Genomic DNA, 13,530 nt, shown 5'->3' on the forward strand with positions numbered 1-13,530 from the left:
AGGGAATCGGGCAGCACCTGCATTTGAATTAGACCACAATGAGGTTGTGGGCTAGATGTATTTTTAGTTCAAACTTATAATAATTTTGCAGAACTTTCAGTAATCGGTACCAGAAGTTAATTTCAGACAGTAAAGGCTAAAGGCTTATTTTAATTATCTTGGATACTGCTATAACCCCCCCCCCCCCCGGTCTGGCAACTCGCAGGGTGCCTTGCAAAAATCCTAAAACAATATAACACATCTAATTAACAAAATATAACCCATTATGGTGGGGACATTTAAAACCCTAAAAATACCTACTCAGATGTAAGCCCCACCAAGTTCAATGGAATGTATTTCTAGGTAAGTGATCATAAACCTTTGTAAGAAAATAATACTTCTTAAAGCAACTTGCTATAAATTACAGTAAAGCAAAAGGGCTACATCCAGCCCAAATTAAGCACTTTTCAAGTTTCATTGATTTTAATGAGTTAATTGCTCATGCTGGGCAGACTAGCACAATTCCAGGCATATTTGCTATCATAAGTAACTTTCACGGCGCTCAACAAAACTTACTCCCAAGTAAGTGTGTCTACAATTTCAGCCTTCTTTTTAAAGTATTTAACAGAGAGAGAGAGAGAGAGAAAGAAAGAAAGAAAGAAAGAAAGAAAGAAAGAAAGAAAGAAAGAAAGAAAGAAACTAATTTACCTGCTGTTAGAACAGTTGACAATTTTTCACAGTGAAAGCTACTGATTTGTACAGTTTGGCACTTTGTAAACAAATATATTAAGACGGGATTTGTATTTTACGGCTCGGTACTTTAAAATGGATTGATTTTGATCTGGCTCAAGCAGCACTAGTCAAAACCAAAAAAGGGGGGAAAGGGAAGGGAGAGAAAAGTGAAAGAAAATGACTTTCAGCCTTTTTTATTCTGAAAGCAAAGGAAGGAGGAAAATAAAAGGTCAGAAACAGTTTGGTGACTAAAAACAAGGAAAGCTTGGCTGATCTCCTGGGTGAGTTCTGTTTGTCAGTAAAGTGAAGGAAAGGAAGCCAGATCTTAAAATAATAGTCTAGCCTTTGACTCCAGCCGTACATCAATCCTTGTGCTACTAGCACTTCCCACACTACTGAATACCCCTTGCACAAGTTGAAGAGATCTGTCTTGTGTCAGGGAACCCCTGACATCTGTCCCCTGCCAACAGGTGCAAGATCAATCTGAGATTTCAGTTCACGCAGCTGGAAGAATATTAAAGACAGTCCAATAGTACAACTTGAGTTGTCCTTCCAGCAAATAAATCACAAATCTACTTGAATTTTTGGTTGGTAGCTTTGGAAGAAACATTCAGGAAATGTCAACAGCAATGGGAAGGACCCAGGTTCCATGCACAACAGATAAGATCATGGGAACAAAGTCTCAGGCTGAGCAGAAAACGTCTGGTTTTTGTTTTTGTTTTTGCAATAATGCTGATGGCTGTCGGTTCTGTCCTAACTATTGCAATTGAAACTATTACGTATTTTGAGATTCCTCACAAGTGCAAAAAGAACTGCACTACTGGACATAGAATTCAGCTTCTTATTTTTAAAGCAAGTTGCCAGCCTTTATGACACTATATAAATGCTTGAAAGTGGATAGGGAATGGGTGATGAAATCTCAGCATTCAGAACGATGGCTCAACAAGGCTTCCAGTGGGCAAAGGGTAACCCTTCGTGGTAACTTGTCCTTTTATGCAAGAGCAGACCAAATGATGTGAAATGTGAAGATATGTGTGATTCAAGTAGATTGCATAATTTGACTTTGCATTTAAAAAAAAAAAAAAAAAAGACTGACTAGCTGGAGCTGACAAATAGCTGTCATTGGTAGTAGTAGCTGCCTGCGGACTGTCCACTTCTATTTTTCTCAGTATTTTTAGACAACATCCTGCAGAAAATTACCAATGACAGCATTATAGTTGTGTATACTTCAGCTTTACAGCTCTGAAATGATACTTTTGTGAAAATGAAACCGCCGCAGTATCTCATACACTGAATACATTCAGTAGGCAATGTACTTATTTCATAACCTGCATATGAATTTTCTAACTGTGTATACTGGTTGCTAGTATGTGATAATTTGTATAAAATACATATCTTAACTGGGAACAGGATATGTGTGCTTAATTTTGAACATTTGCACGCCTTGTGAGTAAAAAGAAACCCACAAAACAATTGCCAGCTGCCCAAGGAATTTCTACCAAAGCGTGGGATATAAAACCCCTGTGATAAATAATAAAATGAATGAATAATGGGAAATGTGGAACTAACTTGAATCTACATTTAAATCTCTGTTTTATGGTAAATCGTATTCAAGGCAACTAAATCAACATTGAAATCAACAAACAGATTAAATTACTATTTGAAACAATAAAAAGGGCAGTATCCAACGAAGTCATTGTGTGACTGGAACTTCTACTCCCTGTCCCCTTGCCCTTTCCCAAATCTCCTCCATGGGTTTCCCCGAAGCTCACAAAATGACTTCATTGAATTCAACACAACTGTTGCTAGGGTCTTGGACTTGCTGATTGGAACGTCAGCGGTTCCAATCCATGCAATGGGGTGAGTAGATAAATAGGTACCGCTGGGGCAGGAAGTTAAACGGCGTTTCCATGTGCTCTGGCTTCCGTTACGGTGTCCCATTGTGCCAGAAGCAGTTTAGTCATGCTGGCCACATGACCCAGAAAGCTGTCTGTGGACAAATGCCTGCTCCCTTGGCCTGAAGCAAGATGAGCACTGCACCCCGTAGTCTGGACTTAACTGTCCAGGGGTCCCTTACTTGTATTTATCATATTGCTCACCACATCACCCTAAATATTGACTGGGTTTCCTCACAATTCACTAGAGCAGATTTAAGGGCCGTGTGGAAAAGGGGGGGGGGTTGCATTTTGCAGCCAAAAGCACTTGCATTAGGAGGACTGTTGTTTGTTTGTTGTTTGTCAAATGATATAAAGGCCATATTTGTGATTTATTTTTAAAAAGAAACATCTATTTTAAAAGTATTTTAATATTTGATGGAAGCCGCCCAGAGTGACTGGGGAGACACAGCCAGATGGGCGGGGAACAAACAATAAATTATTATTGTTGTTGTTGTTGTTATTGTTATTGTTATTGTTATTATTACTAGGTGGAAGCTTAATAGGACTTTATTTTGGACGGCACAAATGCAGCATATAATTGGCTATGATCTGAAAGTGAACAGGTAGATAACAAAATAGAAAATTCTTTCCAGTAGCACCTTAGAGACCAACTGAGTTTGTTCTTGGTATGAGCTTTCGTGTGCATGCACACTTCTTCAGATAACAGCCACTGGCAAGTTATAATAAACCAGCACATATCGTTCATCTGTGGTAAAGTTCCTTTTTTTTTTTACTTGTAGAGGTTCTTACAGTGTGTGCATGTGTTGGATAGGATGGCTGGCTGCCCCTTATTCTAAGTACCAGCTTTTATTCCAGAGTAACATAGCCCACAATTAACAGTCCTTCATTTTAGATGGCTAATTAACCAATTCTGTCAAAAGCTGTAATTGTTGCACTTAAAATTCCTGTGCTTCTGAGATATATGTATATGGCTATTTGAGGAGTGAAGTAGAGGAAGGGGCATGTAGATTGCCACTTATGTGGAAAAAAAAGAGAGAGATAGGCATGTCTGCATACAAACCTCTCTTTCTGCCCACCTCCCACTTGTGAGGAGAATGCAGGAATATGCCTGTGCTTTTATGACAGTATTCACTGTCAGATAGCATTCTATTGAAGAAATAATGCAAGACCACAAATGTGGGGGTTGTGTGTGTGTGTGTGTGTGTGTGTGTTTCAGAATTTGCAATTCTTTTTTACATCTTTCGAATATATTTAACGACATTGAGGGAATCTGAAATCAAACGTGGACAGCTAATTAACAGCTCCAGAGAGATGGTGAACTTGGCTCACCTCATTTGACTGATTGGGCAAAAGCAGGCCTGTTCTTTTTTGCACATCAGATAAAAGAGGGTGAGGGAGTGAACCAATGCATAAGGCAATTTTTCATTTTCCTAACTACTGTTACATGGGCCCACTTCATGTTTATCCCTGTGTGCTGTGCAAGTTTGTCCTCGTGCGCTTGGCTTTAAAAGCAGTCCTTGTTCCCATTCTAATTTGTTTGCGTTCCCGCTGTAATCTTGACTCGTACAATTCCCAACAAATTGCTTTAGCTCTTCCTTTGATTATCTTATGCTCATTATTACACTTTACCAAGTGAAAAGTATGGAGATGAGATTCCATGTGTAATCTATTTGTGTGAGGTGTTTTAATCAATAGTCTTGCTCTGCTGATTAAGCAGAGGCTTCTGTTTTGGCAAGATAACATTAGTTTCTCCTGTCATGCTCCAAAAGCCATTGGGGATCTTCAGCAAGATCATTAGATATGCTACAATAAAGCTTTGGTACATTCCCTTTTCTTCCTTAAATTACTTCTTCACTGTCCTATCATTCCCCGTCACCATTGGCACTGCGTTATTATTACAGCTCCCCTGAAACTTGCACTAGAGCTATGTCTCCGGGCCATAGGCTGCCATTTTCAATTGAGGCTTCTGCTTGAAAATATAAATTAAGAAAATTTCATTATCTCCTGCCAGGGGCCATTATTCACCACTGTTCTAGGGAAGATTAAAAATGCAAAATCTATGGTCTTGAACAAATACTCCAAGATTAAAATGAAAGGTTTGGTATAGCATGACAAGCCTGGCACGCACAGAGGAGCTAGTTGTAGTACTGGATATGGAAAGGAAAACTGAACACTGGAGTGGCCAGAATACATACACATATACACAGACACGAAAGTGGCTGTGGTAGATAAAGAGCAAACTCTGCTTACAGTAGTCAGACTAATGCAGTGTGATCCAGCCTAACCTGTCCATTATACTGCCATTAAATTGGCAGTACATGTGAGAGAGTTTTTGCATAGGCAGAGGATGGGTCGCGGAGAGCGAGAGATGTGGTTTGCAGCGCATGGGCCATCTACAGTGGCGTCTTGGGTTTTGCACAGGCTGTGGAGGGCAATGGGTGGATCGGAGAGCGAGGGGGAAAGAGTTTTTGTGCAGGCAGAGGCGGGTGGGTCGGAGACGCAGACTCGGAGTCAGACTGTGTGTATGTGTGCGCGCAGGCCTGGTTTGTTTGTTTTTTTCATTGAATAAACCACTATAATTCCAGTGTGCCATTGTAATGGATTGCTTTGAAGTTATTCCTGCATCTGATAAAGTAATTTTTAGGACCCCACCCACCCACCCACCCTGACCTGTCCTGTATTTTGCCCAACCAAAGGTGGCAACAATAATACACATATATGTAAGAAGCCAAGCACTCGTGTGCACACATAGAAAAAGAGGGGTGCACATGGAATAGCGGTGAAGACAGCAGGGCCTGTGCATAAGCCAGCAACTTTAACACTGCAGGAGAAATGCAGATGCAGTTTTCCTTAAATGTTTAATAACTAATGATTTGTTGAATCTTATTAATTACTAAATAAACATAACATTAGGAAGCTAAATGTGGCACAATTAATATGGCAAAGAAGGTGTTTCACAGTAATGATCCCATTTGTCACAATTAATGTAATAAGTAATGCTTGTGGCAGTTATTTTTAAATGCGATACAAATAAAAAAAATACAACTATCTTCTATTTGGTTAGTTCTGTAAAATCAATCAAGGGATTCAAATTAATTTGAAAGTAAATAACTTAATTTAATTATGCATCTATATGAATCCAATGAATGCAAATGGAACCCAATGGACACAACCCACCAAACATTACTTATTGCATAAGGCCACCTTCAAGTGCCACTGTGAAATGAATGACATGCGCACAGTGAAACTAGCTTCCCATCTAGTGATGTACAAGCAGTATGCCGGACATGCAACAAACTGTTACAGCTTACTAAATCCACCAATCCATTAATATATCAATATGGGCAAAACAATAAAGATATAAAGCACAGAGAGCAAATACATCCAACAATTTTTAAACAAAACAAAACATTGGAAACCAAGTAGTACATGATGTGATGTGACAGTGGTTGGCCTATGTATGCTTTCAATCTGGTGCCCTTTACACATTTTGGACTACAACTCCCATTAGCCCCAGCCATTTTAGCCAATGGTCAGTGATGAGCATGGGAGTTGTAGTCCAGAACGTCTGGACTACAGCAGCTTGGAGAAATCTGATGTAAAGGCATGTCCCACTGAAATTAGTAAGCCATACTTCTATAAGGTGGACATGGGTGGCGCTGTGGTCTAAACCACTGAGCCTCTTGGGCTTGCCGATCAGAAGGTCAGCGGTTCGAATCCCTGCGACGGGGTGAGCTCCCATTGCTCGGTCCCAGCTCCTACCCACCTAGCAGTTCAAAAGCACATTAAAAAGTGCAAGTAGATAAATAGGGACTGCTCCAGTGGGACGGTAAACGGTGTTTCCATGCACTGCTCTGGTTTCCCCAGAAGCCGTTTAGTCATGCTGGCCACATGACCCAGAAAAATTGTTTGCGGACAAACGCTGGCTCCATCAGCCTGTAAAGCGAGATGAGCGCTGCAACCCCAGAGTTATCTGCGACTGGACATAACTGTCAGGGGTCCTTTACCTTTACCTTTACTTCCATAAGGTGTGCTCACAACTGGCATAAAAGAAAGACCCAGCAGATTTGGCAGTAAACACTTGTATGCCAGTAATTATTCTTTTATTTGAACTGTCCACAAAAGGGTTACAAGTTTTACCATGACAGAATGTTCATACCGCTTTCTAGTTTTAATGTGATACCCCAAATAACAACTTATGCTAGGGTGTACACAAACAACAATGTGTGGGATGTATTTTCTTTCTATAACATCATGTGCATAGATTTTAAATACAATTTAAAACTGCCTTTGAAAGCTCCTTTAATTAGCAAAATAAGCATTTTTTTCAATAATAATAATAATAATACCAGTAATTTGTTAATAAAACCTCTGATATGTTAGAAGCCTTGATAATTCTGAGCAATTTTACAAGACCTTTGGGTCAGTTTAATGCAAATTAGGCCTGACTCGCTCAGAGTCTTATTAATCCAACCCAACTTTCTCGTTTGCAGAATTGCACATTCAACATAAAAGTGGCTTCATTTTAGGAGCAAAATAAGACATATTTATTTACGAAGCAGGCCACTGAGGCTCTCTTAATTTCAAAGGGTCATCATGTCTCAACATAATGCAGGGGAAACATTATTGCAGATACATACAGTGAATAAATGTGCATGCACACTTATTTATTTAAGCATTTACAGGATGCCTACAGTTTCCAAACTTCTCGTGGGATAATTACAATGTATCTCTATATATTGGGGCCAGTGTCAATTAGGACCAATTACTTATGAAAACGTTCACCTACTGCAGTTTTTGCATACAGAAACAATCACTTTCCATTTTGACAAGGGAAATGGGAAATCGCTATGGGATGTCCTAGTTAAGATTTAAATTAGCAAGAAAGTTGTTACCAGGACATATAGAAGATGCAGCATAATAAGACATGACCTTGTAAGAACCTTGGAGGCTATCGGAATCTGCACCCTCCTTCCAAAACTTGTTAATTATCTGCAAAAGTTACCAGTCTATTTGTGGCATAATATTTTTCTTTTGGGGAGTGAGGGATGAAGAAGGGTAGGGATGGACTTTTAAATATTTAATTAGCCACATGATATGCGGATAGCGGCAAGCATTTTGCTTCTTGAGCCACGCTCTTCCTAATTGCACGCTCAAATTTAGATTGGCCATCGCAAACCTCTGGTGCGTGCAATTATTTATTCCTTAAAGATCTTTCCATGGAGAAAAATATTTCACCCTCATGGCTCTGGGTTTGCCTAAATTACTCTCTTAGCCCATTAATTACACTCTCTGAGTATTTCAGTCACTAATGATGCAAATGGGGGGGGGGAGTCAACACACAAACCTTTGTGTGCAGAATAAGTTGGTTCTTAAGAGTAAATACATTTCTTTCTTTTTTATTTTATTTAAAAAAAGTTACCCCATGAATGGAGGGAACACAGATATCCCCCTTTGTTGTCAATGCAATCTGTGTTTGCATTATATTTACGGCGTATAATGGCACAGTCCAACATACAGCGAAACACTTAAAGCAGCCAATATAGCTGGCTAATTTCAAGCCATTCCCAAATGAAATAGATTACTTTCCTTTTGTTCTTTTCCTCTTTCTTGTCCTGATTGAGATTGCAATCTGAGACTAGTCCGAATCTCTCCCCTGCCCCATACCTTTAGCTTTCCATTTATGGATTTAAAAAGTACAAATCTCAAACTGGAGACTAATAAGTAAATGAAAAGACTTTTGAGTTTATCTTCTGATTTCCCTATCTCTTCCGCCCTCCCCAAATGTGGCTTAAAACATGTGACAGAAGTGGTGTACCCTTGGAAGTCAATACCAGTGGTGTCATTTTCTATTAAAATGTATCTCTAAATTTGTGCTACGAGTGCTGCGTTGTTCTCCAGGTTTTTTCTTTCTTTCTTGAGAAAGGCTGGATGCCACAAAGGAACAGTTATTCACCAGCCATGGCAATGTCTGGGTACAATTAACATATTGAAAGTTTGTAAAGCTTCCGAGTTATTACACTTCCTCTGAAAAAGCATTAATTTATTTTATTTTTGGAACTAAAAAGGCTTAATCTTGTAGGTACATTACTTCTTTGAATGTGTTCTGCAAGAATCTACGTGACTCCTTCACAATGAATGGCAGGTTTGTATTATAATTAATATTGCTGCAAAGAGCCCCCTCCCCACTCCACAAGCAAGTTCAGATGTGCGAGAAACGTAAGAGATTTGAGGAGATTCATTGACTCACATAGATCAGCTCCCAGCTAATCTCTAATCAAGTTGGAAATATTCATAATCTAATCCTTTTATCAAATCGCCTACCACTGCAAAGGCTTCGTGTGTTTGCACAATTAAAAACCCCATGTTAGCTAGACATTACGCTGCATTACACTGGAAGCAGATCCTTCCCTATTGAAATAAGCAGTGACAGCAGGAAGTGGCTGATAAGAGAGGCAACAAGGCATTTCTGATGGCATTCATGATAACAATGCTACCTCCTATGTGTTTAGTCTTACAGAGCACTACCCAAAGTGATCCTTAAAATGTGGAAGTACACGGAGAGATCTTTAGTCACAAAGATGAAGAAATAATCAAAGAATACTGAGTGCATAGAGTTAGTGACATCTCAACCTATCTGTGATACTGGCAGTGCTCTGAAGACTAATACATCTGAAATGAGAAATCACCTACAGATCTACATATTTGTATCACAGAGTTTACCACCTGAAAGTAAACATCACATGTGTAGAGAAATGAGTCCAACCAGCCTCATTTTTGCCCAAACCCTAAGTTTGAGGACAGCACTGTGATTTATGCTGAAACAATAGCTTTGCAGAGCTCATAAAATGCCTAGATTAAAGACATGTTCAGCATCATTACCCACTCTAGCTAGAAATCGCAGCAAGAAAGCAATGCTGCAAGAGCTGAAGAGCAAGGTTAAAAGATAAGCTTAGCACCAACAGCCACTACTAAAATAATATGGGTGGTTTTACACATAAAATGGATACATCTGTGTTAGATGAAATATAGTCCAGCCTAGTGTACCTGCCTTCCCTAGTTTGGAAATAAGAATAAGGAATCCAGTGAGGGGAGGCTAGCACCAAAGTATAAAAGGATGTTTTTTTTTGTTACACCATATAAAAGTTTTGAATGTTCAGGGACACTGATTGGAGTGCAAAGTATGTTTGTTTAATAAAGTGCCTTACACACATACCTAACTTTCTCAAACCTAAGAAAAGCTTGATGCAGGACTGCAATATCCACCGACCAACTGCCTTATATGCTTTCCCAAGTAAAGGGGACCACACAATTAAAAAGCTGGGAGCATTTATGGCATGTCTCTGGCCTCCACAAGTTGAATAGACCTTTGGCTCCACTCACAAGGGGCTCCTCAATGTGACCAGGAGTCCCAATAACAGAGGAGACAACGCCATGAATACAGCTGATTCCCCCTTCAAACCATCACTCAATGGGTGGAAGTTGGGTGTACAGGTCACCAAGGGAGAACAATGAATAATGAAAAAGAGGTAATAGATCGGCGAATCATGTATCCTACTTCTCTGATAAATATTGTCAGCGCCTTGACTTTCTTTCAAAGTTCTGTGTATGTAAATCAGTTGGAAAATATGCATGTTCCTATAATGACCTGATTTTAAAAGGAAACAGAGACTCTAAATTTACGACGGTAGAAATCTAAGGCACGCCCATCTGTAGAATACTTCAGGCTATTGTTATGTTATCAAACAATCTGCCATTAGAGCTTTATATGAGGGTAATTTTTAATTCCCCACTGATGGTTCTTGCGGCAAGCTGAAACACACTGACTGAGTAGAGCATTCAGTCTACGTTACACTCTTAGACTGCATTAACTTCCTAGCAGTAACTTGCTTTATAGGCTCAGTTCATCATGACCTATAAAATGTTAGACTGAAATGCTTTAAATATCTGCTAACACCATGTGCAGGCCTGGGAGTACAAGACAGTGTGCTATGAAGCGGCAAAGACAGTACTCTTTGGAGAAACTAGCACACACTCTTATGTCACTGATATAAACAGGGTAAGCATGTTAAATAATGGATAACACAGGCATGGTCTTTATGAGCAACTGGAAGTCTGGTTGGGTCTGGTTTAGTAGTTTCCTTTCCCGTTCTCTTCAAACAGATTTGCAGAGGCGGGGTGGGGGGTGGGATGTAAAGATCCTCCAATACTTTGTGCCTATGAGATTCTGCTTCATATTCATAAGGGTCGTGTTCAAGTCTGGAGTTATTTAGGCCTTTTTTTTTTAGTAGTGATGACCAATTTATTAGGCAATTAGCTGCAACTTCATTAATGGAGGGAGAACAGATGCTCTGTTAACATCGGGCTATTGTTCTTCCCCTTGACCCTTAAGCTCTCACATTTCAGCAATTTCAGTAATGCAAAAATGCCATTACAACATCTGATTAATTCAGGGCTGGGTAGGCTGGGCAAATACAAAAAGACCCTGTGAAGTACAATGTGAAAGGTGTCTCTTTCTCACACTCTGCTACAAAGGCCTAATGGAGACAAAAATGTTAAGATGTTTAAAATTATAACTTTGAGACAATTGTTTGTGTGCCACGGTCATTTTTTATCAACACAATCTGAGAGATCAGTGACTGTGTTGCATCCAATTTGATAGATCACTTTGCATCAATCTTTTTCCCAAGGAGCATTTAATTTAATTTAATTTGTTAACCCTTTTCTCTTTTCTTTTCTTTTCTTCTTCCCCCCTTTCTTTTGGTAAACAATGTTGCTGTGTGTTGCCTAATGCTTAGGTCTACAAACTCTACAAAATAAAATTCCTTTGATGACTTAAAGGCCTCACTATTTTCTTGTCCTTTTAATCTTTACAAGTTCTCGTCTTTACGTCTGGTTTTTTTTTTAAGTGTCAGTCCTGTTTACTACATGATATTCAACATATTTCCTCTAGAGCAATGAACCTTAACAGAAAGCTTTAAATTGCCTCACATAGGAAACCACATTACTATTAATTCCACAGCAACCATATAATATATAAACTATTGCTTTGCAAACTCTAGAGCAATTAGACCTCTCGGCTATTTGACTAACTCTGCTTCATGATACCCAGTGCAGTTAATTATATTTTTTGATGTTAATAGTCTCTGTCAGTTTCAAGCATAAATCCTCTTTGATGAATATTTAAATTATATTTGAATAAAAATAATCTTGGTTACATTTCCTATTCAGCAGTCATCATAGCTTAATAAAGGTCTGCTCAGCAAAGGGCTGAGATAAATGGCTCCGTGATCCCATGTACAGGAACCCTAAATCCACTTTACATCTGATTTAGCGGCTACAGTGACCAATAATGTATTATAATTAGCAATGTTGTTATGGTGAAAAAGAATGCTTTCCCATTATAAATAGCGGCATCATTGTAAGCCTAGCATATGCTCATTTAGTATATTAAATGCAGCAGAACATAAATCAAGACAACCGGTTTGAGCAGGACTGCTTGGAAGAGAGAAGGGTATATCTTGATAATGACATGGGCTGAAGGGAGCATGGCCTTTTAATGTGTTGATTCTGCCTTTAAGGTGTTAGTACCAATTTCATATTTTTTTCCCAAGCTGGGGGAGGTGGAGATTTGCTCTGGGGCTAATATATTCTTTCAGGAGCCACAAGGCTTGGCATAGAACATAACCTGCAACCCCGAGCTTCCCCCCCCCCAAGAGTTCTTTTAAATATATATTAAACCCAATGCTGATTCATACTATTCTTAGATGCGTGTCTGGCCACTTATTTTCAATCAAGGCAGATGTCCTTCATCAGCATGCATGCGGTCATCTGAAGGTTCTGGCCTTTGCGGCAATTTACTACACTACATCTCAGACTAAGGTTGCGTGGAAAATATATGGCCAGCAATACTCCTGGAGGCAGTGTAAATCAAAGCTTAAATCAATACTATCAGAATGTTACACGAGAGAAGCCCCATTAAAGGGCACTGCACCTTGCATGAAGTGAGTTCTTATGGAAAAGAATCCGTCACTGCAACTGCTGCCAACAGGAAAGTAATTAATGGCATGATTTGCAAGGAATCTACAAGTTTATATTATTATTTTTCTCCTCTTATTTATTGGTTTAACTCCGATTACATTATTTGAGATACAGTAATAAAAGGCTGTTGAGATTTATTCTTCTTATTTACTCAATTACGCATCAGTTTAAAATTCAACACGACCACAGCAGAAAACCACGCAATGAAAGCATGGATTAAAAATGTCCTCTGGCTTATTTTTTCTGTGCTTTGTTTCAGTGCAGTGCGTTTTCCATTAGATAATTTAGTGCAGTGTTTTTCAACCTTTTTTGGGCAAAGGCACACTTGTTTCATGAAAAAAAATCACGAGGCACACCACCATTAGAAAATATTAAAAAAATTAACTCTGTGCCTATATTGACTATATATAAAGTAATTCTCTTGAATAGGAATCAAATAAACAAATTTTTCCCACGGCACACCAGGCAACATCTCGCGGCACACTAGTGTGCCGCGGAACAGTGGTTGAAAAACACTGATTTAGTGGCCTATCACTAGATTAATATTTTATGATTTTTTAAAAAAATAAATAAAACAAATTTAGATCTGGGCTAAAAAAAAAGCAAAGCTGCAAAGAAACTCTGTTAAATACAACCCCCCCCCCAAAAAAAACCCTGATATGATTTCTTGTACACTTTCCCCCCTGTCATATCTCAATCATTCTGTGCCATCAAGACTGACAGTAATGAAACTGCATTCAGGTGGGAGATCATGTAGGATAGTTGCTACAGATTATAAAAATAGTGAGTTTAGACAAGCCATTCTCAGTCTCAGTCCTAGCCTACCTTGCAGTTGTTAAGGAAAAAATAGATTCAATTTTTTTTTTTGGGGGGGGAGGTA

General features: G+C 39.0%; 1 protein-coding gene across 27 annotated transcripts in view; it reads right to left on the reverse strand.

The window, feature by feature from the left end:
• The window catches only part of ADGRL2 (adhesion G protein-coupled receptor L2), a 207,058-nt gene that overhangs the window by 69,729 nt on the left and 123,799 nt on the right, over window positions 1-13,530 (reverse strand). The window lies entirely within an intron of this gene.

This window comes from Lacerta agilis, chromosome 6, assembly GCF_009819535.1.
Source record: "Lacerta agilis isolate rLacAgi1 chromosome 6, rLacAgi1.pri, whole genome shotgun sequence".
Lineage (NCBI taxonomy): Eukaryota > Metazoa > Chordata > Lepidosauria > Squamata > Lacertidae > Lacerta > Lacerta agilis.